This window comes from Nomascus leucogenys, unplaced genomic scaffold (genome assembly GCF_006542625.1).
Source record: "Nomascus leucogenys isolate Asia unplaced genomic scaffold, Asia_NLE_v1 000670F_135029_qpd_obj, whole genome shotgun sequence".
Classification (NCBI taxonomy): Eukaryota; Metazoa; Chordata; class Mammalia; order Primates; family Hylobatidae; genus Nomascus; species Nomascus leucogenys.
In genome coordinates, this window is record NW_022097098.1 from 36,648 (window position 1) to 61,336 (window position 24,689).

At 42.7% G+C, this 24,689-nt stretch overlaps 2 pseudogenes; both read left to right on the forward strand.

The window, feature by feature from the left end:
* Positions 1–239: 239 nt before the first annotated feature.
* LOC115834151 lies at positions 240–1,921 on the forward strand (annotated as a pseudogene).
* Positions 1,922–13,765: 11,844 nt separating this feature from the next.
* LOC100579359 lies at positions 13,766–17,080 on the forward strand (annotated as a pseudogene).
* Positions 17,081–24,689: the final 7,609 nt, after the last annotated feature.

Genomic DNA, 24,689 nt, shown 5'->3' on the forward strand with positions numbered 1-24,689 from the left:
GCACGCAGCTGGAAGAACTCAGTACTGTACTCCGCTGTGGGAGAAATGGAGATAATAAAAGTCTGATGTAGAAGTACTCACAGAGAACCATGCTCCTTCGTCAGTCTAGATTATTATTATCAGACCTACTCTAATGATGTTAGTCTTCCAAATAAAGTGAGTGACTGAACAGTCAAATCAGCAAGATCAGGATATTGAAACTCCTGTTTTGAATTCTAACGACCAGTTATAAATAGAAAATGGTGCTCACCCTGGTACTGATAGGACAGCAAATGTTGAATGTAGACAAGAGGGTCATTTGCCTCAAATTCACAGGAGCCAGCATCTGCATTAGCAGCACAAGGTACGTCCTTAGAAGGTTCATCATTAGCTGGAAGTTTGAGAGCTGCAGCAGAAGCGGCTTTATCACAGACTGGATTTAGTTATGATGAAAATACTGGACTGTATTTTGACCACAGCACTGGTTTCTATTAAGATTCTGAGAATCAAATATATTATGATTTAATTTAGTACTACTGTGATGTGGAAAGTGGTCGCTATCAGTTTCATTCTTGAGTAGATTTGCAACCTTATCAGACTTACAGCACAAAACAAAAATAAAAAATTGAGAAAAGAAAGGATCCAGATTCTTCTACCAAAAAAAAATGAGGAAAACGATTTGAATTCAGAGGATCAAGAAGCCTTCAGTGTTGAACATACAGGCTGCAATGGGAAAGACAATTTCACAAATGTGAAAAAAAAGCCAAAATAGGCATTCATCACAAAAATAATCCCCCAAAATTCACTGTTCCAGTTAGTGGAAATACTATGGAATCTCCTCTTAATGAAAACGTCTCAATTCAACTTTAAGGATGAGAAAATCACAGAGACTCATAGTGAACCAGAAGAAGGTGAAATTACAGACTCTCAGACCGAGGGTAGTTATGATGAAGGTGTTACCGGTAAAGGCAATGCAACTGCAAAAGATGCTGAGGAGGAAGATGAGGAAAAAGTGTGGCCGTCATATATGAGAGTAACTGTCATTAGATCACCTGTGTTACAGACAGGATCACTCTTCATCATTACTGCTGTGAAACCTGCTACAATTGGAAGGGAAAATGATAGGGAGCATACTCTTTGAATCCCTGAAGTTGGTGTAAGTTTCATGCAGAGATTTATTTTGACCATGACTTACAAAGTTATGTCCTTTTGGATCAGGCCGTCAAAATGGAACAATTGTTAATGGAAAATGGATTGTTCAGCTGAAAACTAAATGTGACCCTTATGAACCTGAGCATGGAGATAAAGTGAAAGTTGGAGACACTGTGTTATCTTATTACATTCACCCTGGCAGTAATAGCTGTGTTGGATGTGAACCAGGGCAGGTTAGAGCTCACCTTTTCCTTGATAAGAAAGATGAATCATTTGTTGGTCCATCATTAACTAAGAAGGAAACGAGTTGGAAAGGAGAAAAGGATTTTAAAAATATATGAGTAAAATATGGTTTACAGAATACATGCTACAAAGATGATAAGATACTAGAGAATCAAAAATATAAAGATAGAGCTGGAAAACATAGGGAGCAGATTGGAAGTGAAGGAAATTTCCAAAGAGATGATGCTCCTGCATCTGTTCATTCTGAAATTACTGATAGCGACAAAGGTCAGAAGATGTTGAAAAAGATGTGTTGAAAACAGGAGAAGGCCTGGGGAAGGATGGTGGGAGAATAAAAACTCCAATACAGCCTCAGATTTGGCAAACACATGCAGGGTTGGAGACAGACAAACCATCCTCAATTAAAGAGACTCACCTTCTCCAAAACAAGAACAACAACAACAACAACAACAACAACTGGGACAAAGCACAGGAAAGCTTTCCAGAAACTAAACTTCCAAAAGATGACCTAGGAACCATTCCTTGGGTAAAAGGGACGGGGGAGTGAAGGTTAATCACAGAAGAAAACTCAAGCTTTTTTATAAATAGAGTTTGGAAACTCTTATTTTATTGCAGAATGTTTCTCCCCAAAAAAGTCAGTGGCACAAGAATGCTGGGGCACAGTTCACCCCTTCCTGATTCAGAAATGTGTAATAAAGTGTGGTTTTCAGCTTTTAAAAAACATTTTTTAAACTAATTATTAGTGACTGAATTAAGTTATATAGTAAGTGAACTAAAGTTCACAGGGCACAGATAAGTTTATCAAACTTTACTGTTTTATCTTGTCATTTACAACATCCATATAAGCAATTAGCCATATGAGCAAAATTCATATAACCACTTAAATGTACATTTGTCCTTGTCTCCATGTATTCATACTAGTATGCACAGAAAATACAGCAAAAGAAACATCTAAAGTCTATAAAAATAAATCTGACAATATACATTCTTTTTTATGCCCTCTAGGACCTAGATAAAAAATGTTGAGACAACATGGATAGTGATGCATACATTTTCTTACATTTGGAATAGCCTAAATCATATTAAAGAACTTATGAACCGGTGACATGTCACAGAAAATTCAACTTTTATTGTTTTCTTCAGTGAAGAATCTGAATTTTTTGATATATATTATACATCAGAATTTGTATTTGGTTTGTTTCATAGCTAATGAAATGTTTATACATGAACAAATGAGTACAGTATTGAAATAGTCCATGTGCTGGCATTCATACTTTTTCTAAATACCATTGCAGGCAATGAAGTTGTGCCAGAAAAATCTGATTTCGAGTACAAAAGGAATACTTAGCCAGGACCTCAAGCTCAATATATTTATTGAAAATGTCCTAAATTGCCATAAAACATTATAACGTTAAATTACTCATTTCAATAAATTATGAATTAAACAAAAAATACGAATGATGTCTTTTATGGATCAGGGAAGTGCTAATGAGACAGAATGGCCATTGAAGCGAAAAGGTCTGAATTCAGGTAAATAATTTTACTCTTATTAGTTTTATGTTAGAGAAAACAATACTTCTGGCCATACACTATTTACTGCAGTGGAGTATTTCAAAAATATGTGCGTAATGTATAATTAATTTTCTAATTGTATAAAAGTAATCACATTCTACAAATTATTACAATATGGTCTATTGATGAGAAGGGTGTTTCAAAGGAAAAAACTTGGAATTTCTCATGGTGATAGATGCCATAGAAAATCTATGTAAAATATTTCATTCATATATGCAATTATTGATATTTCTGCTTTTCAGAAAAATAATATACTTTAAACACTTAATGCAGACCATTAAAATCACCAAGAAGTTACAAGAATTCACAGAATGCCTAATATAGTTGAAAGGAAATTAAGAAAACTTCCCAGGACTGGAAGTAAATAAAGGTAATGATCCAGAGAAGTAATCAACCTAAGAGTCCAGGGCTCCACTCAGATGCGTCTGATCACAAGAATGTCAGGTCCATGTGGGTTGTTCCCTTCTGACAAGGCAAATGGAATAAACAAAGAGACACTGCCTGCAGGCATTGGAATGTGGTGTCTCCCATATGTGAGGATTAAATTGTAAATTCTGTTATACACGAGGAGATGAGCTACTGGGGTGAAGCATCAGAAGAAATTATATGGCAGATAAATCTCAGATATTGAATTTATATTTAAATGTTTAAGTCAATATAATGGAAAAACAAGAAAGCAAAATAACGTGGAAAGAAACTACGAGTTTGTCAAGCTATCTTTGGAAAAGAGGCAAATGAAAAGTAAAGTATTGACAGTGTTGTAAAACAATTAAATGTACAACATACAAATTACATATTAAAATACGCTGGGCAAAAAAGAGGATTAGTAAAGTGAAATGCTGATCACAATTAATGTAGTCATATATATTATAGAAGGCAAATTAATAGAAAATATAAATATATTTATATATGAAGATTAGATTGAGAAGAAATAAAAAGCATTTAATTGTTTTACCAGACTCTCTAAATAGGAAGACAAGAGTCAAAGAATCAGTGACTCATAAGTTTCAGAAATTGGAAACCAGACATGAATCCTTTAAAAGTTTAGGGTGTAATATATGAAAAAAAGGTAAATTAAGAAATACTTAGAAGAAATAGTGGTTTGGGTTATTGTGAATACTGCTTAATAAACATGAGAGTGCAGTTATCTTTTTTGACATGCTTATTTTTTTCCCCTTGATATAAACCCAGCAATGAGATTGCTGGATCATATGGTAGTTCTATTTATAATTTATCGAAAAACCTCCATACTGTTCTCCCTATAGAAATGGGAAATGATTGTACTAATTTACATTCCTACCAACAGTGTATAAGTGCCCATCTACAGAATGAATGAAGGAAATGACTACACACACACACACACGCGCATACACACATGCACACACACACAGGAATAATGTTCAGTCATAAAACAGAATGAAGTTCCGTCATTTGTGTCAACATAGATGAGGCTAGAGGACATTATGTTAAGTGGAATAAGCCAGGCACAGAAACAGACCACGTGCTCTCACTCATGTGACATCTGAAGAAGTCTATCTCATAGAAGTAGACGGTAGGTTGGTGGTTACCAGAGGTTAGTGATGGCAGAAGGATGAGGGAGTGGGGAGAGCTTTGTCACTGGGTGCAAAGTTACTGTTAGGAAGAATAAATCCTGGCGTTCTATTATGCAGCACGATGACTATAGCTAATAATAATGTACAGTTTATTCTATAACAGCTTGAAGCGAGGATTTTGAACTTTATTAGCACAAGGAAATAAATGTTTAAAGTTTTAAATATGCTAATTATTCTGGTTCAATCACTGTACAGTGTATATGGTACAATGTGATGCAGTGAAACATCATATAATTAACATAATTATACATGTTTGTGGAGTACAGTGTGATGTTTCACTGCATCACACTGTACTGCATCACATTGTACCATGTAGTATGATGCAGTGAAACATCATGTAATTAACACATGATAGTTATATATGTTTACGGAGTACAATGTTATGTTTCACTGCATGTCACTGTACTGTGTAGTATGATGCAGTGGAACATCATATAATTAACATATGATAATTATACATGTTTATGGAGTACAGTGTGATGTTTCACTGCATCACACTGTACCATGTAGTATGATGCAGTGAAACATCACACTGTACCCCATAAATATTGCTGGTTCAGCAGGGAACTGTAGGACACAGAGAAACTCCGGGTTAGCCATGACCAGCAGCTTCACCCGTGCAGGGTAATGAGAGGGAAGGGCTCTGTGCTCAGCTGAGCGTTGACCCCTGACCCCATCCACTTTGACTGCTAGGTGCCAGCAGAGGTCAGGGACCCCTAACTTCAGGCAGAGGCAGGAAGCAAGGTCATTGCCTCTTTTTTTTTTTTTTTTGAGAGAGTCTCACTCTATCACCCAGGCTGGAGTGCAGTGGTGCGATCTCGGCTCACTGCAACGTACATAGAGGAGTACATCAGAATCACATCTGCAGGAAGGTCCCTGGGTGAGATTAACAATCCCACATAGAGGTGTACGTCAGAATCACACCTTCAGGAAGGTCTCTGGGTGAGGTTAACAATCCCACATAAGTGCCGGTTGTGGGTATGAGAGTCAACGCCTCCTGTATGTTGCGTCTATGTACATAAGTCACAATCTCAATGGTGGAATGGATTTTTCCATGAGAGCCTTAATGCCTTTTGAATATTAAGTTATCTTAGTGGAGTCACAGCCTCACAAGTGTTTTGGATCTTGATCAGGGAGTCACAAACCCACTTGTGGACAATATCCACTTATGAGAGCCAACTTTCCAACTTTTGACTGCCTCTGGGTGTCAGATTCAGAACCTCAATTATGGGCTGTGTTCGTGTGGGAGAATGACAATTTTGACTGATGGCTGGGCTCAGGCAGGAGCCTTTCATCCTGCAGGTGTTGAGATAAATGATATGTCACAATACCCAAAATATGCTTAGTGCAGGCAAAAGAGGAGAGTCATATTGGCTGGTTGCTAGGTCCAGTTATATGTCACCACCTCCGTTTTTGGCAGGGCTAAGGCAGAAGAGGAGAGTCAGAGCTAAAGAAATGTTACAATGTCTCTGTGGGTAGGGACTATGCATAAGAATTGCATCACCTAGTCATTGAACCCAGCCATATATTACAATGCCCAGGCAAGAAAGGAGAGTATATCACATAGGTATTGGGTCCAGCAATGTGTCAAAATACCCCCTGAGGGAGGCTGCAGGCAACAGGGTAACATTACCTAAGTGAAGTGCCCAGAGGGATGTTTCAATGCCCCTGGTGAGTAAGATTTTGAAAAAGGAGAAGTTACATAACCTAGGGACCAGGCCTAGCTGTGTGTCACATTCACCTCCAAGACAGAGCCCAGACATGAGAGAAAAGTCACATCATGTAGGTACTGGGCAAAGTAATATGTCACAATCCTTACTGTGAGCAGGCCCTAGGAAGAAGTAGAGAGTCACATAGTCTAGATGATGGGCCCAGAGGTATTTGACAATGACTCCTGTAGGTCGGGACCAGGCAGAATAATCACTTCACCCGTGTGCTGTGCCCAGTTATAAGTCACACTTCCCTCTGTGGGCATGACCGAGGCAGGGAGAAGAGTCACATCATCCCGGTGCTTGGCCCAGAGGTATGTCACAATCTCTCTTATGGGCAATGCTCAGGTAAGAGAGGAGAGTCACATCAAATAGGTACCTCTGGAGGTATGTCACAAGGCCTTCTGTGAACTTGATCCAGGCAGAAGATTCACATCAACTTTGTGCTAAGCCCAGCAACATGTCACAATCCCTTCTGTGTAAAGGGACCAGACAGGAAAAGAGAATCACATTACCTGGCCAATGAGCACAGAGATCTGTCACAATGCCCTTTGTAGGCAGGGCCCAGGCAGAGGAGTTACATCGCCTGGGTAGTGGACCCAGGAATATACCACAGGATCCCATATGGGCACAAGCCAGAGAGTCACATAACCTGGGTGCCAGGCCAAGCTATGTAGAAAAATGTTTCCTGTGGGCAGCGCCAAGGCAGAAGAGGAGACTCACATCACCTGGGTGCAAGGTCTAGCGATATGTCAAAATGCTCACTGTGGGCATTGCCAAGGAAGGAGAATAGAGTTACACTCTCAAGGTGCTGCATCCAGCAATATGTTAATATCCCATCTATGGGCTGGGTCCATGCAAGAGCGTCAAGTCACTCAGGTGCTAGGCACTGGGAAATTTCACCATGAAACCTGCAGAATGGTCCGGGAATGAGATTAACAATCCCACAACTGTCGCAGTTGTAGGCATGACATTCAACACCTCTTGTATGTTAGGTCTAAGCCCACGAGTAACCATCTCAACACCAGACTGGATTTGTGCGTGAGATCCTCAATTCCTCTGCAGACTGTGTCACCTTAGTGAAGTCACAGCCTCACAGTTGTGCTGCATCTTGGTCTGAGAGTCACCAACCCATGAGTATCTATATATAAGTCAATTTTTCCCACCTTTGACTGACTACAGATGTGAGATTCAGAACCTCAAGAGTGACCTGTGTTCATGTGAGAGGATGACAATATTTACTGCTGGCTGGGTGTGCATATGAGTGCCACAATCTCACCTGTGTGCTCGGCCCAGTTAGCACTCTCTGTGTGCTACCCAATGGCGCTATACAGTATGAATGAGAGTTGCAATCAACTTTGAGACCTTCCTGCTGGTAGGGACCCATGACCGTGCCTGTGGCATTAAGCCCGGGTATGAGAGTCAACATCATTACAATTAACTGGGTCAGGACAGGAGAGTCCTCCCTTGCCTATAAGCTGGGTTTAGAAATGAGCCACCATTTCAACTCGGTTTAATGTTTATATATGAACACGGGCCTAGCACCAAGGTGATGTGAGTCTTTGGCCTAGACACTTCAAGCAGGAGGCAATGTGGCATATCTCTGGGCCTAACAACTATTTGATGTGACCTGATTTTTTACCTGAGCTTTCCCCATAAAAGAGATGTGACATATGTCTAGACCCAGCGTCTAGGTGATGTGGCTCTCCTTTTTTGACTAAGCCCTGTGTATTTTGGGTATTCTGACATATCCCTGGACCTAACAACTGGAAGATAAGAAGATCCAGCATGGGCCCTGCCTAAAAAGTTTTTGTGACGTATTTCTACGTTAATACCTTGGAAATGTGACTCTCCTCTCTTACCTGGGCTTTGCTCATAAGAGAGATTGTTACGTACCTCTGCAACAAGCACCTAAATGCAGTGACTTCCTTCTTGCCTGGGTCATGTCCGCAGATGAAAGCGTGGCTTATTGCTGTGTCCAGCACACCAGTTATGTGATTATTCTGCCTGATCTCTGCTCACGGGAGCCATTGTGATGTATCCCTGGGCCCAGAAACTATTTAATATGACTCTCCTCTATTACCTTAACTTTGTGCATAGGTTAAATTGTGACATATCTCTGGGTCCAGCACTTAGGTGATGTGACTCCTTTTGTGCCTTGACTACACCCACAGGAGGGAGGCTGATTTATTGCTGTGTTGAGAGCTGATGTGATACCTCCGTCCTTGTCTTCTTAGTTTATAATAATTTACACAAGAGACATACAGAAAAGAAGTACAGCATAATTTATTGGAAAAGAAAAAAATTTGAAAGTTAAGTGCAGAATACAGTACACGGTGAGAGAGATATTCCAGGGCGGGCTGCTCATAAGAGTGAGACAGCGTGGATTGTCGCTGGAGAAACCCCCTTATGGGAGTTTTACATTCTTATTAATAAGGAGGGGGGAAGAGGAGCTGCTAGTAAGACTGTTCTGACTGGTCTTCTGGGTGCACATGTGCAGTAGCTGCACATGCTTATTCATATTTTGCATGTCTCATTAGCATCTTAGATCTCTAGCCAAGAGTGTATTTTTGTATGTTTGCTTGAGGCAGAGTTTCGCTCTGTTGCCCAGGCTGGAGTGCGGCAGTGCAATCTCTGCTCACTGCAACCTCTGCCTCCCGAGTTTAAGCCATTCTCGTGCCTCAGCCTCCTGAGTAGCTGGGATTACAGGCATGCACCACCATACCTGGCTAATTTTTGTATTTTTAGTCAAGACGGGGTTTCACTATGTTGGCCAGTCTAGTCTTGAGCTTCTGGTTTCAATTGATCCATTCTTCTCAGCCTCCCAAAGTGCTGGGAGTACAGGTGTGAGCCACCGTGCCCAGCTAGGGGGTGTATTTTTTGCTATTAAAATAAGCAAAAGTTAAGTTTGAGGACAGGTAAAATCAAAATGCACATGCTCTCTAGAACAGAAAGTCCTTAATGAAGATAACTTTGCTTGAATGAGCCTAATTACAATGCGAATGCTAAGGCTTATTGTGTTGGCTGTACAGTCACCACAGTTTCAATGAAAGGGTGGCCTGCGCTTCCACACCTGTGGGTGTTTCTTGTCAGGTGGAACGAGAGACTGAGAAAAGAAAGAGACACAGAGACAAAGTATAGACAAAGAAATGTGGGCCCAGGGGACTGGCGCTCAGCATACGGAGGACCCACGCCGGCATTGGTCTCTGAGTTCCCTCAGTATTTATTGATCATTATCTCTACTATCTTGGAGACGAGAATGTGGCAGGACAATAGGGTAATAGTGGCGAGAGGGTCAGTAGGAAAACATGTGAACAAATGTCTCTGTGTCATAAACAAGGTTAGAAAAGATGCTGTGCCTTGATGTGCACGTATACAAACATCTCGGTGCATTAAAGAACAGTATTGCCGCCAGCATGTCTCAACGCCAGCCCTAAGGCCATTTTCTCCTATCTCAGTAAATAGAACATACAATCGGGTTTTACACGGAGACATTCCATTGCCCAGGGACGAGCAGGAGACAGATGCCTGCCTCTCATCTCAACTGCAAAGAGGTCTTCCTCTTTTACTCATCCTTCTCAGCACAGACCATTTACGGGTGTCGGGCTGGGGGACGGTCAGGTCTTTCCCTTCCCAGGAGGCCATATCTCAGACTATCACATGGGGAGAAACCTTGGGCAATACCTGGTTTTCCTAGGCAGAGGTCCCTGTGGCCTTCCGCAGTGTTTTGTGTCCCTGGGTACTTGAGATTAGGGAGTGGTGATGAATTTTAACAAGCATACCACCTTCGAGCACTTTTTTAACAAAGCACATTCTGCATAGCCCTAAATCCATTAAACCTTGAGTCAGCACAAGTCTCTGTGAGCACAGCGCTGGGGCTCGGGTTACAGATTAACAGCATCTCAAGGCAGAAGCATTTTTCTTGCACAGAGCAAAATGGAGACTCCTATGTCTACTTCTTTCTACATAGACACAGTAACAGTCTGATCTCTCTTTCTTTTCCCCACATTTCCGTATCCCGAGATCATGGTCATTTTCTTGACTATTCTGCCTCAATTTCCTCCTAAGAGATCTTAGGGTCATAATTGTATTGGAGGTTGAGGGGCTAGATCATTTTTTCTGGAGCTGTTTCCTGCTGAGTGGGTGTTATTCTGCCTAGCCTGGGCCCTAAAGTTTCTTCCTGTGTGATCTAACCTGGTCTAAACGATGTCATTCGTGGAACCAGTGGGCAAGATGTTGGCAGCCAAAGGTTGAAAGCCTTGCAAAACCATCATGCAAACACGGAGTTGCCATAAGCAACAGAGCAGGAAATCAGTAAACATTTTAAACAAAATTGGAACAAAAGTAAAAGCTGACAGTATAGTAATGACTGTTACTATTAAAGAGAGTAAGGCAGGTAATAGACATTGCTTTCATGTTCCCATGGAGGTTCCTAGAGATTCAATTTTGTCTGCCGGGGTGATGATATTATTAATATTTTCTTGGACTAAATCAGGCTGATTGATCTCAAAAACAGCATTCTTCTTCTAGATATAAACATGCTCCTCATTGCCCGGCTGGGAGAAGATCCCAGGCTCTTTGGTTTTGTTGGACTGCAGTGGCCATGGTGTCCAGACGTTGTTGAAGTCTGTTGAGGCCTCTGCTGCTTGTTGCGGACCCATTGAAGTTTTCTGAGAGTTTCTACTGGATTCCCAAGGCTCCACCTTATGGTGACATTTGTGCTGCAAAAGTATTTTGCATTAACATGGTGAAAGCAACAAATGTTTTAAGTATTTTCTATTTTTTTGCCAATAAGCAAAATTTTGTGCAGCTAAATTGACAGCAGTCATTCTGTCCATTTATGGATGGTACAGTTGAATGGTGGTCAAAGTTAAAGCCTGGAAGTCTTCAGTAAATGCGCTGAAGTTGTCTGCGGGCCATCAGAGTTGTTGCTTATATTGGATTAGATCATGTATTGAGAGTAGAACAAGCACTCTGATGGTCCTCTCTCTATTTGAGACTTTCTGTAAGGGGAGCAATTTCTCTGGCCCTGGATGGTGTGAAGCTCCACGTGAGTAACCGCAGCTGGGCTGGTCTCGATTGTACCTGGCAAAGGCCGATAGAGAGGAGCATAAGGAAGAGGTGAAACAAGCTTAGATTCTACATTAGACTCTGATAGTGGGAGGACGCTGGGGATTCTAAAGGAGGTGTGGTCCCCTGAGGGTCCCTGTCTGGAGCTGGTGTTGGGCTGTGGGGTCTGGGGTCCCTTTCCCTTAATAACAGTTGATCTTCCAATTTTTCTGAGGGGCTTTCTGGCTTACTAGGCTTTAGCCCACAGGTGCTGCATAGAGCTGGATTTTGTTGTCAGATCAGAAAGGTTTGCACATAGGATACGTCAGACAATTTTCCCTGATTTCCACAGAAAAGATCTAGCTGTAGGATGGAGTTAAAGTTCACAGTTGCATTCTCCAGCCATGTTTTGTCAGCTAATCTCTAGGCAGGCTAAATAGTGTTACAAAAGGAGATAGGGTTTTCTTTTTTCTAAGTTCATTTAGCCAAAAGCTGTTCTAATTTTTAGATATACATCCCAGGGGTGTTTCAGTGACAGTAGAGGAAGCGGCTCCCACGGTGCCGAGGGAATCCTGCAATGACAGAACATTTACTGAAGTCCAGAAGGCTGTGGGCATCCCCACGGGCCAAGTGGTATCACCAAGGTGTCTAGGGCATCCCCTTGAAACCCCATTAACTGAAGCTCTAGGAGGTCATAGGCATTTGCGGTACACCATCCTAGCTCTCCCCAGCGGTGGACATCTCCAGCCCTACCGAGATGACTCCCACTGCTGGCTGGGGGGCAGATGTCCGGCTGACAAGCCTTGCCCTAATTCACTGGTTTGCCATTTGTGATGCCCAATTATAACGCCTGGAATGCTCAGATGCAATCCCTACGACCGGGAATCTACATGACTATGCATCTTTTGTTCAGCAAAGAAAGCCTGTTGAAGAACAATTTCAAGGAGCTGGGAAGTGCATAAAGCCTGAAGGGACAGGGTTCTATTAATGTGCCGCTCAAAACAAAACAAAAATTTTGTAAACAGAAAACCTGACCAGAAAATACATTACAATAGCCACTAGGTGGAGATAGAGTATTGCTGAAGGGAGAGCAAACAATAAGCTGAGTCTGAACTGTGGCCAGAAAGATGTGAAACTAAGCGGCAAAGTAGCCCAAATATGAAATATTGAGGGCAACCCATGTGGTTAGTGTATTTATCGATACTACAGAAGCAGCAGCCAAAAGGAGAGCGGACATACATTCTCTCTCTAAAGAATACAGGTGACTTAAAAACGTTTCCCCCAGAACTTTACTGAAACAGCGCTGGAACAAAAAGCGCTAGTTAACCAGTTAGTCTGAAGCTGCCATAGTATTCACTGCAAGTAAAGGGAAACTGAAGTTAATGAAGCAGACATGCCTCTCCCCAGGTCATGGCACCAGAATTGTTGATAGCTGATGTAATACCTTGTTTCTGATCTTCTTAGTTTAAAAGAATTTAAACAAGAGACACACAACAAAAGAAGTACAGCAAAATTTATTGCAAAAAAAGAATATTTTGAAAATTAAGTGCAGAATAGATGGTACAGTCTGAGAAAGAGATTCCAGGGCAGCCGGCTCATAAAAGTGAAACAGCATTAATTATTGCTGGAGAAACCCTCTTTATGGTGAGTTTTGCAAGATTATTCACAAGAAGGCGGAAAGAAGTGTTACAGTAAACATGTTCTGACTGGTCTTCTGGGTGCACATGTGCAGTAGCTGTACATATTTGTGCATACATTGCATGTCGCATTAGCATCTTAAATCTCCACCCAGGAATGTGTTTTTTACTATTAAAATAAACAAAGGGTCGGCTTGAAGACAGATAAAATCAAAATGCAAATGCTTTCTAGAAGTAAAAGTCCCTACTGAAGACAGCGGGTTTCAAATGACCCCAAGTGCTCCACATCTTAAAAGTTGCCCCCATAAAGCTGGAACACTATCTGTTCCTCAGGTATCAGGTCCCATTTGTGGCTCTGAGACACTGGCAAGCCAGGCCTGACTTGAATTCAAGTGTAAAATGCCTAAATAGTCAGCAGCTTCAGGTTGTATTTCGGAGCTTGTCCACTTAAATGGGTTGATGAAAATGGCTCACAAGACTCACGCCTCAGAAATGGGGTTTTTTCCTTTGCTCTTAGCAGATTTTCTGCAACCCAATAATTAACCTTTCTGATGCCTAGACTTTCACATTCATGAAAAAGGCGACTTTGAGAGTGACATTTCCAGGAAGCCACAGCCCTTTTCACCCCCTGTAGAGCTCTGAAGCTTCTCACAAGCAGGCCAGGTGGAAGATTTCTCTCAAAAACAGTTGAGTGTGTGCTCTGACTAGAGAAAAAAGAGGGCTGCAGCACAATGAACCTTGTCTCGGACATCAGGAAAGTTTCCACAGCAGTTTAGGAAAGAAGGCAGCGCCCTGGGCTGCAGAAGACGTAATGCTCTGGAAAGAACCCTGGGTGCAACTGAAAGAGGAACCTGAGAAGGATAGGGCCAATCGGGTGAGGACAAGCCGTCCGATTTGGGAAAAGGTAAGGTATCTTCTTAGGGTAATACCCTCCTCAATGCTCAGCCCAGATCTGCCCTCCAGGTGCACCTCTGTACTCACTCTCCTTGCAAAGAGTCGGCATAGCATTAGAACTCAGCAGTGCTTTGGACACCAGGAAGTCCACACCTCTCTGCCCCTCCCTCCAGGGCTATGCACCCCCGATCCCGGTACATGCTAGGATTATAGTTCTGAAGCCTACCTACAGACAGGCTGAGAGTAGTTAACGGACTACAGCTCCCAGCATATCAGGTGGGGCGCGTACCACTCTACCTCTTCTTCCAGGTCTGCGCCTCGCCCTGGAGCCTGGCCCATGCTGGGATCGTAGTCCTGTAGCCCTTTGACCAAACGGTTGGGAGTATTTATGACAATACATCTTCCAGCAATCCTAGGGAGGCGCACACAGCCCGGTCTCTTCCTCCAGTGACACGCATTGTCCCTGAGACTTGTGCATGCTACGACTGTAGTCCTGCAGCTCTTTGAGGAAAGGACTGGAAGTGTTTATGAGCATATATCTCCCAGCAAGCCTAGGGAGATGCACACAGCCCCGCCTCTTTTTCCAGTGATGCACACTGTCCCTGACCCCTGTGCATACTGGGATGGTAGTCCTGTAGCCACGAGACCGGAAAGTCTGGGAGTCTTTATGAAACTACATCTCCCAGCAAGTAGAAGGAGGCACTCACGGTCCAGTCTCTTCCCCCAGTAATGCGCACTGTTGCCGAGCTGGGTGCATGTTGGGACTGTAGTCTTGCAGCCCGGTGATGAAAGGGCTGGGAGTGTTTATGAGACTATATCTCCCAGCAAGGCCACCGAGGCACGCACTGCCCTGCCTCTTCCTCCAGTGACGCGCACTTTCCCTGAGCCTGGTGCATGCTAGGATTGTAGTGCTGCAGCCCTATGACCAAAGGGCTGGGAGCGTTTATGAGACTACATCTCCCAGCAAGACCAGTGAGACGTGCGGAGCCTCGTCCCTTCCTCCACTGATTAGCGCACTCTCCTTGAGCCTGGTGCATGTTGGGATTGCAGTGCTGAAGCCCTGTGATCAAAGAGCTTTGTTACAATTATATGTGAATTATTCTACAAACTACTTTACTTATTACTGGAAGCCAGAAACTCAGTTGCGTTCACTTTTTGGATTTTATATAAGTGAAATTGTATAATATGTATACTTTTACATCTACTTTCTTCTATGCAACATTATAGTTATGGTATTAATTCATGATATTGCAGATAGCTATAATTTGTTTATTTAAAAATTATTTTTTACATAGTGGTAAAGTGTACAGAAAATTAACCATTTTAGCTATTGTAAGTGTGCAGCTAAGAAAAGCTAACTACATTCACATTGTTTTGCAACTATCATTCCCATTCATAGGGACCTTCTTTCAACTTGTAGAGACAAAACTCTATACCCATTAAGTAAGCTCCTTGTTACTCGCAACAATGCAGTATTTGGGCCTGTTCTTTTTTTTCTTCTTTTCTTGTTTTTGGACTGAGTCTCTCTCACTCTGTCACCCAGGCTGGGGTGCAGTTGTGCTCTCTCAGCTCACGGCAACCTCTGCTTCCCGGTTTCCAGTGATTCTTCTTCGGTAGCTGGGATTACAGGTGCTCACCACCACAGCCAGCTCGTGTCTTCTATTTTTAGTAGAGAAGGGGATTCTCCATGTTGGCCACGCTGGTATCAAACTTCTGACCTCAAGTGATCCGTCCTCCTGGGCCTCCCTAAGTACTGGGATGACAGGAGTGAGCCGCCAGGATTTCAGCCTTTAAAAGCGCAGGCCCTGCCACCTTTCGCTGCGGCCCTTATGCTCTAATGACATGTCATCTCTGCCATAGGTTGACTCCTTGAGCCTGCTATGCCATTGCACTCTAGCCTGAGCAGTAAGAGCGAAACTCCATCCCCCCACCTCCCTGTGCAATAAATAAATAAATAAATAAATAAAATATCTACACATGACCTATAAGTTTGTGTTCCCCTGAGTGATTTCTAAGAAATGGCACTGTACACTGAACGCAGTGGCTCACGTCTGTCATCCCAGCACTTTGGGAGGCAGAAGTGAGTGGGTCACGAGGTCAGGAGTTCAATGCCTCAGGTTTGTGAAACCCAGGCCCACTTGTTTGTTCTGCCAGCTGCCGGGGGGATGCTCTGAGCTCTTACAGGTGTTGCCCAGGTCTGGGCCGTGCAGCTCCCTGGGTCTGCACATCCAGGGCTGAGGAATCACCCACAGGGGAATGGAATCTCATGGAGGTTCAGTCCCTTATAAAGAGCTCAGATGATTGAATTAGACCCAGCCCTTAACAGCTATTGTTTCAGGGTATTCCTAATCTAATCAGGGGTTTGGGCGGGCTCCTCAATTCAAGGTTCCGTCCACACCCAAGGGAGGGGAAGAGGCAGGGCTAGGCTCTGGGGGGGCAGGAAATGCAGGGGGCATTTCAGAATTCTGGATTCCTCACAGAATCGCAAAGTTCACATTTCACAACAATAAAGAAAACATTGAGAGTAAAAATGAGACCTTTTATGAAGTTGCACATTAGAAAACTTAAACGTCTGAGAAAAAAATCTCTAACTCGTAGGGAAACAAGTGGTTTATCAGATACTCTGAAAATAGACTGGGCTGGGTGAGGGGAACATGAAAATATTATTTCAATCTTTTGTATTGTATTGTATTGTATTGTATTGTATTGTATTGTATTGTATTGCATTTTATTTCTTTATTTTTGAGACACAGTCTCGCTCTGTACCCCAGGCTGGATTGCAGTGGCCTGATGTCAGCTCACTGCAGCCTCTGCCTCCTGGGCCCAAGCAACTCTCCTGACTCACCCTCCAGAGTAGCTGGGACTAACTGTGCGCACCACCACACCAGGAGAAATTTGTATTCTTTAAAGTAGAGAGGAAGTTTCACCATTTTGGCCCGGCAAAGCCACAGCCTGGCAGACGCCACGAAGACCCTGGCCACTGCAGCCGCCGGCAAAAGGGCGCCGCCTACAGGAGGGATCAAGAAGCCTCACGGCTACAGGCCTGGCACTGCACAAAATCAGAAAGTACCAGAAGTCCACGCAGCTGCACCTCCTCAAGTTGCCCTTCCAGCGCCTGATGCGCAAGATCACGCAGGACATCATCCTGAACGTGCGCTTCCAGAGCGCGGCCACTGGCGCCCTACAGGAGCCCAGTGAGGCTTCCCTGGTGCACCTCTTTGAAGACACCTAGCTGTGTGCCATCCATAAAAGCCCTGCCCTCTTCTCCCCTATATATGTGTATTAGCGCTCTGCTTTGTACCCTCTTCCAGAGGAAACACAAATACATCAATTGATCATTTAAGCCTTTCTAGCTTGGGTACAACTTTTCGTGTAGTTGTACTTGTAAGCTTTGTACTTTATACTTCTAGAGACTAGACCCTTGACAGTATCTGCTTGGAATAGTGGAGCTAGCTAGCTTCAACTTTATTGAGGCATATGCTAATTACTTGTGAGGGCAAAGGCAGGCAGTGAGGTTGTTAAGCTTACCCCAAAATAGTAAATTTTGGAAAATAGTCAAGTACCGTCACTTTATGTGTTCGATATCTTGTCACCACCTTACCAGCACCAGTCAGAGACCACTTTTTTCTAGGCAATCTCCAAATGTACATTATGAGATAGACTTTAAGAATAGTAGTGAAGCTTCAGGAAAAACCTCATTGTCGTTAACGTGTAACACAACCAGCCATGAAAGCAGTCAAAGCTTTCTCCTGGAAAGATAACACTTTCTACAGACTTCTTTCTTGAGAGCTGTAGCTATATGATATTATATATTGAGAAGATTTCGTATGCGATTATTAAAGAGTCAGGAAACAACAGATGCTGGCAAGGCTGTGAAGATACAGAAACACTTTTACAATGTCTGTGAGAGTGTAAATCAGTTCAACCATTGTGGAAGACAGTGTGGCGATTCCCCAAGAGTCTAGAACCAGAAATACCATTGGACCCAGCTATCTCATTACCGGGTACATACCCAAAGGATTATCATTCATCCTACTATAAGGACACGTGCACAGGTATATTCATTGAGGCACAGTTTACAAGAGCAAAGACCTGGAACCAACCCAAATACCCATCAGTGACAGACTGGATAAAGAATATGTGTGGTATATACACCAGGGAATACTATGCTGCCATAAAAAAGAATGAGTTCCTGTTCTTTGCGGTGACATGGATGACACGGGAGACCATCATTCTCAGCAAACTAACACAGGAAAGGAAAACCAAACACCACATGTTCTCACTCATAAGCTGGAATTGATCAATGAGAACACATGGAGAGAGAAAGTGGAACGTCACACACCGTGGCCTGTCACGGGTTGGGAGGCAAGGGAAAGGAGAGCATTAGGACAAACACCCAACGCATGTGGGGCTTAAAGCCTAGATGGTGGGTTGACTGGTGCAGCAAATCGCTATGGCACATGTATACCTTGGTAAGAAACCTGCACGTTCTGCACAAGTATCCCATAACTTACAGGGAAAAAAAAAATGCGTAGGGACACTGAACCCTCTCAGCTAATCCAATTTTCCTCTCTGAGAAAACAACGCTGTGTTCCTGCTCCTGAGCTGACCTCTGAGACCTTGATGGGAACTTGTTTCAGTCTTCAGCAGTTCAGCCTTACTCAGACCCCACTCAATGTATTGAGTTCTATGAGGGGCAAGAGAAATGTTCTAAGCTTGTGTGTGGAGTCACCATCAGCACTGCTCTCTGCAGATGCTTGTCTACACCGCAGGCTGCTTGGGCCAGGTTCTCTTTTCCTCTAGTGTTCTGAAAGGGCCAGACCTGCCACATCTGCCAGAATACAGCTTCCAAGACTGCTCCATGCCATGGAAAAGGAATGAGCTGAGTGCAATCTAAAGACTGGGAGATAATGAGTCTCTTGGACCTTACTTTTTTGGGAGCTCAAGCACTTTAATTCCTGAGCGAGCCCTCCCATCTCCATCAGTTCTGCCAAGAACCTGTACCCTCCTTGTGTCTCTAAGACACACTGGTCTAACTTGTTGTACGCCTTTACAAGAAAGTTGGTAAAATAAAAGGAAAGCCGAAGAAGGCCAGAATATGGAGGTATGAAACAGAATTTCCCCATTCTTGGTAAAGTTTAGAAATTTGTGTAATACCCAAAGGCAGATTCTATGCACAATAAGTCCTATTTTAACAGCAAAAGCTGAATGTATGAGGAAATACAACTATATTGTATGGGGGTATATTTTGCTTCAGGAAGAAAAAGTACATGTTATTCTCCATTGGATATTAGAGCAGAACAATGGGGTCTTTTCGATTCTTTTGGCTTATGCTCTGTGATTCAGGGGGCACATGGCAGAGGTAAACAGACTGAAATGGCACCACGGATATCTGTGAGCTGTGCTGGGAAGGTTCACAGTGATTCCGTAATAAATCTCAGGTCTTTATTCTATAATGAAGAATTACTCATTTGCATCATAAAGGTACAGCAGTACAAGTAGAGTTCGGAATAACTTTGTCACTCGTGATGAACCTACTTGGTCTGATATTTTAATAACTTCTCCCGTGTCTCTGTACTCAGGTTTGATTTTCTGAGTGGATCATCGGTAGAATGAATAAAGTCAGGAATAGTGTCAAGCAATGTTTTGAACTAAATTTCAGTGTCTCTGGAAGCACTGGCGATATCACCATGTGTAGAAAGCTGAAGTATCAATAGGCTGTCTCTATGCCTTTTAAACTACATATAGGTTCATTAAAAATGGCGGCATGAGGAAAGGTGGTTTTGGAATTGGCTGCTCTCTAGACTTATCCAATGCATCTATACTACATTACATTCTAAAACAGGAAAGGATCACTTGCTGACATAAAGCACAGTAGGCAGGAATACGAGAAGAGTCAACTGAGAGAAAAAAATGCTTTGTGATGTAATTTTTATTTCTTCAGTTTGGAAAAGCGTTTAACTGTTTTTGTGATGACTCACAAAAATACATATGAGCATGAAGAATACACAGGACAACAATTGGGAAACATTTCTGGAGGCTTCACTTACTGAAACCCAGACATAAGCATACAAGCTAAGACACGGCAACAGCAGGCTTCAGCATGAAACCGCAGAAATCTCCTGGAAAGGGCTTCCCTCTCCGAATGCAGCTTCCTGTCCACAGGATGCTCAAGGCCCAGGCACCTTTCTTCTTCCAACTAGAAAGACATACAAAAATGCCTCAACATGACCTCGGAGGCCCAAACATTTGGCCTAGGCTACTACGAAACAATCTGCTGTCTTCATCCAGGTAAGGGCAGCTTGACATTTGAAGACACTAAGATCGTGGGTAAATCCAGGGTAGACTGAGATGCAGAAGCTCCAGCAAACGCAGTCCTGTCACTGGAAGACGAATGCAGTACTTATGCCTGCACAAACAGACCCTTCCCTCTGGCCTTGGGCCTAGAACATGATTTTTTGGTAGTTGCTGTTGGGCAAAAGGCCCTTGGGCTTTAACCTGCGAACAGCCTCCCTTAAATGCTTGGGCTGCAGTGGGGGCTTTCTCCCCACATCTCACACATGTCCAGGGCCTCTGCCACCACCTCTCTGATGAAGACCTTGGCTATTCCAGCCATGGCAATGGCCACGTTCTCAGGCACCGATCTGCCAGTGATAGACTGCATCAGACCTGCAATGCGTGCTTTTGGGAAAGCTGACCGGCGACACACTTCGTAGCGGGCCAGCTGCTCCTCAGACATGGCAGACAGCAGGGTTGCCATCCTCTGAGCCTCCTCCGCATCCACGGTGGGCTTCCTGTCCTTCTTTCCTTGGGTATCTCTTTTCCGTCTTTTGGCTGCAGGAGGAGCTGAGGCTGAGGCTTCATTGTCACCTTCTATGAGGTCCGTGACATCCTGACTGCTGAGCTCACCTTCCTGACCCCTGGGTTCTTCCAAGTGCCCATCTAGGTCCTCAGGTATTCCATCCTTGTTGCTGCCCTTCAGACCTCGGGGCATGGCGGACATCTCAGCAGACACACCCGTTTGCCTGCCTGTCTCCATGGGTGAGATTCAGGTCTGCTCCGTGACAGCAACTGTAGCAGCAGAATTTCCAGCTGAGGTGGTTGGATTATGGATCTGAAGTGAGATTTTGAGAACCTTTCAAAGGTTTTGGCTGCTATGTTTCTGATGAGCCATAGTTTAGCCACAACTGGACACAGCTCCCTGCCTCCCCTTCCCACACACAAACACACACACTGGTTTTTCTCACTTCCACAATGTGAAGAAACTTGTGGATGGAGAGTAGATTAGTTTTACATCAACGCAGAATAAATTCTCACAAATTTTGGATATTTAAAACAAACCCCAGCTCACAGGTCAGAAGTTCTACTAGGCCAAGTGACTGCCTCCTGCTGAGTCACACGAGGGACCTCCAGGATGGGTCTGTCTGTGTGGTCGTTGCCTTCACCTGAGAAGGGTCTGGCTTCGATCTGATTCGAGTTTGTGGCCGAATTCAATGCCTCAGGGTTGTGAAACCCAGGCCCACTTGTTTGTTCTGCCAGCTGCCGGGAGGATGCTCTGAGCTCCTACAGGTGTTGCCCAGGTCTGGGCTGTGCAGCTCCGTGGGTCTGCACAGCCAGTGCTGAGGAATCACCCACAGGGGAATGGAATCTCAGGGAGGTTCAGTCCATTATAAAGAACTCAGATGATTGAATTATACCCAGCTCTTAACAGCTATTGTTTCAGGGTATTCCTAACCTAATCCGGGGTTTGGGAGGGCTCATCAATTCAAGGTTCCCCCCACACTTCAGGGTGGGGAAGACACAGGGTGAGTCTCTGAGGGGCAAGAAATGTAGGGGGCATTTCAGAATTCTGTCTTCCTCCAGAATTGCAAACTTCACATTTCACAGCTGTAAAGAAAATATTTACAGTAGAAATGAGACATTTTATGAAGTTGCACATTAGAAAACTTAAATGTCTGGAAAAACTTCTCTAACTCATAAGGCAACTAGTGGTTTATCAGATACTCTGAAAACAAACTGGGCTGGGTGAGAAAGAATATGAAAATATTATTTCAATTTTATTTTGTTTTATTTTATGTGTTTATTTTGGAGACAGAGTCTTGCTCTCTCCCCCAGGCTGGTTTGCAGTGGCCTGATCTCACTGCAGCCTCTGTCTCCTGGGCTCAAGCCACTCACCTGCCTCAGACTCCAGGGTAACTGGGTTTAAATGTGAGCGCCACCACGCCTGGCTAAGTTTTGTACTTTTAAATTAGAGAGGAGGTTTCTCTGTTTTGGCCAGGCCGGTCTTGAACTGCTGACTTCAAGTGATCTGCCTCGCTTGGCTTCTCAAAGTGAAGGGATTACAGGCATGAGCCACTGCGCCCAGACTTCAATTTATATATTGCATATATATGTATACACAGGTCACAGAGAAGCACCAAAGAGACATAAAATTATGTCATGCACGAAGATACAAATCATATTTAGGGAGAATTATGTTGAGAAATGGCATAATAAGTACTTCAGAAGATAAAGAAGACACTCAAATATCTGACTTTTAAACAGCTTTTGTTTATTCAAAAATATTTGGTAGAAGATATGAAATTACTGGCCGGGCGCTGTGGGTCAAGCCTGTAATCTCAGCATTTTGGGAGGCCAAGGTGGGTGGATCTCCTGTGGTCAGGAGTTCGAGACTAGCCTGGACAACATGGTGAATCCCCTCTTTACCAGGAACACATATTTACATCGGAACCTTTGTAAGTCACGTAGGGCCTTTCCTTTCCAACATTTACCAGTTCTGAAGGCATGATTGGTAAGTTATAAGCACAAACAAATGGCAACTCAAAGAGGGAGAACCATCCAAAATTTGAAAATTAACCCCTGAAATAAAACAAACACAGATACATAAACTTCTCATAAAAATTAATTACCATATACAGTTATCTCTCACTATTCTCTAAAAAGACACTGAATTTATCTAAGCTTTATATACGCCTCATTTTTCTCTTAAACTCTAGTGGGTCTCTAGAGAGATAAATACTCTAGAAAGAGTTCTAAATTAATGACTTCTTAAATGAAAAGATAAGAAGGCCATATGTCCCCCAAAATATGCAAGATAATTGAGGCATAAAGAACAAAATTTAATGTTGATTTACGTTTATTTTTATCTAAGGAAAAAGAATTAAATTAACTAATATTTATATACAGAATGACTATAGCCCATAAATAAAGCTTATAAATAATGAGATATACATGTTGGGCTATTCAAAAATGTTTTACAGGCCGGGCATGGTGGCTCATGCCCGTAATTACAGCACTTTGGGAGGTTGAGGCAGGCAGATCACTTGAGCCCAGGAGTTTGAGATCAGCCTGGACAAGAGAGCAGAACCTCTTCTCTATAAAAAATACATAAATTAGCCAGGCACGGTGTGCATGCCAGTGGTGCCCGCTACTTGTGAGGTTGAGGTGGGAGGATCCCTTGAGCCCAGGAGGCAGAGGTTGCAGTGAGCAGAGATCTTGCTACTGCACTCCAGCCTAGGTGATAGAGCAAGAACCTATCTCATTTTTTTAAAACAAAAAGCTCTTACTGATAAGATGCAAGTGGAAAAAAATAAGAAGAGGCTCCTAGATTAACTCTTCAAAAACATAAACCTCACAGATGATAGTAACTTCAGCCATCCACTCTCCTCTGAATGGATTAGATAGATTTCCACAGAAACCTATGGTCCAGATCCAGGTCATATTTTACAGTGCTCCAGAGAAAAATTAGAGACACTTTGTACCTTACGACACACTTAGCTGCCTTCTAAGCGTCAGTGTTAGGAACATATTTGAATTGCTTTTAAAAGGATAAAAGCATTTAAAGTTTTTCCCATGAAAATAATTATCATTCTTCATCCCATTACTATAATTCTTGCTCTGAAATCTCTTCTAATTTTCTTAAGCATTTCTTCCATTTCCGTCTATGCCCAATTAAAAATTTTTTTCATTATGTCAGAAACACCATTATTATTTTGCAGAATGTATACAAAGGCATTCATAACAAGCAGAGCCTTTCCGGATGCACCCATAAAGGTGCTGGCAGAGTAAAGTGGCAAAACTGTTACACCCCAAAACCATTATGTGGCTCTAATTGTTAACTTAAGAATAAGAAACATACTAATTAGACGGCTGTTTTCTTGATCCCTGCCATCCCCTTTGTAGACAAGACTCAAAAAGCTATTTTTCAACAAATATTTATTGAACACTTTTGTACATGCTATGTATCCTGGAGGAAATGCTGTATTTATGAAGTTGAACTCTCCCGCCCTAGAAATTTAAAAATCTGATATTTTCAAGTATTATTCTCAATTTTTTTTTCCATTAGCTATGCTGGGAATTTCTTAAAGGATTTGGTCTGTCAGAAAACCAGTCAATGTCTTAGAGGCTCTAAGTCTATCCAGTATAGTTCCAGGCTGGTTTCTTGTATAGTTACTGCTTTAATTATTACACAAATACTGAATGTGGATACATAATTGACAGTGCCTTAGATATTCAGATATCATAAGTTTTTCATTTTATTATCATTGAATTTCTTATTGAGTAGAAAATGCTTCTGCACAACAAAAGAAATAATCCTCTTAGTAAACAAACAACCTATGACATGGGACAAACTATCTGCAAACTATGCATCTGACAAAGGACTAATAGATACAGAATCTACAAGGAATTCAAACAAACAAGAAAAAACAAATATAATCCCACTATAAAGTGGGCAAGTGATGTGCATAGAAATTTCTCAAAGGAATATACAACAATTGCCAAAAAAAAAAAAAAAAAAAAAAAAACAGAGGAAAAGATGCCCTGCATCACTAATCATCAGA